The sequence below is a fragment of the Heptranchias perlo genome, chromosome 25 (genome assembly GCF_035084215.1).
Source record: "Heptranchias perlo isolate sHepPer1 chromosome 25, sHepPer1.hap1, whole genome shotgun sequence".
NCBI lineage: Eukaryota > Metazoa > Chordata > Chondrichthyes > Hexanchiformes > Hexanchidae > Heptranchias > Heptranchias perlo.
Genome location: NC_090349.1, coordinates 47,361,025 through 47,361,941, shown reverse-complemented (window position 1 = coordinate 47,361,941; position 917 = coordinate 47,361,025).

Genomic DNA, 917 nt, shown 5'->3' with positions numbered 1-917 from the left:
GTTTTAGCAGGCCTAAAAATGGATAAATCCCCAGGCCCGGACGAAATGTATCCCAGGCTACTGTGTGAGGCAAAGGAGGAGATTGTGGGGGCTCTGACACATATATTCAGAACCTCTCTGGCCACAGGGGATGTGCCAGAGGACTGGAGAACCGCTAATGTAATACCATTATTCAAGAAGGGGAGTAGGGAAAAACCGGGGAACTACAGGCCAGTGAGCCTAACATCAGTGGTAGGAAAATTATTGGAAAAAATTCTGAAGGACAAAATTAGTCTCCACTTGGAGAAGCAAGGATTAATCAGGGATAGTCAACATGGCTTTGTCAAGGGAAGATCATGTCTGACTAATTTGATTGAATTTTTTGAGGGGGTGACTAGGCGTGTGGATGAGGGTAACGCAGTGGATGTGGTATACATGGATTTCAGTAAGGCCTTCGATAAAGTCCCCCACAGGAGACTGGTCAAGAAGGTACGAGCCCATGGAATCCAGGGTGCCTTGGCACTTTGGATACAAAACTGGCTTAGTGGCAGAAGGCAGAGGGTGATGGCCGAAGGTTGTTTTTGTGACTGGAAGCCTGTGGCCAGTGGGGTACCACAGGGATCGGTGCTGGGTCCCTTGCTGTTTGTGGTCTACATTAATGACTTGGATATGAATGTAAAAGGTATGATCAGTAAGTTCGCTGATGATACAAAGATTGGTAGGGTGGTAAATAGCGAGGAGAATAGCCTCAGTCTGCAGGACGATATAGATGGGTTGGTCAGATGGGCGGAACAGTGGCAAATGGAATTTAACCCGGAAAAGTGCGAGGTGATGCACTTTGGAGGGACTAACAAGGCAAGGGAATACACAATGAATGGGAAGACCCTAGGCAAGACAGAGGGTCAGAGGGATCTTGGTGTACAAGTTCACAGATCCCT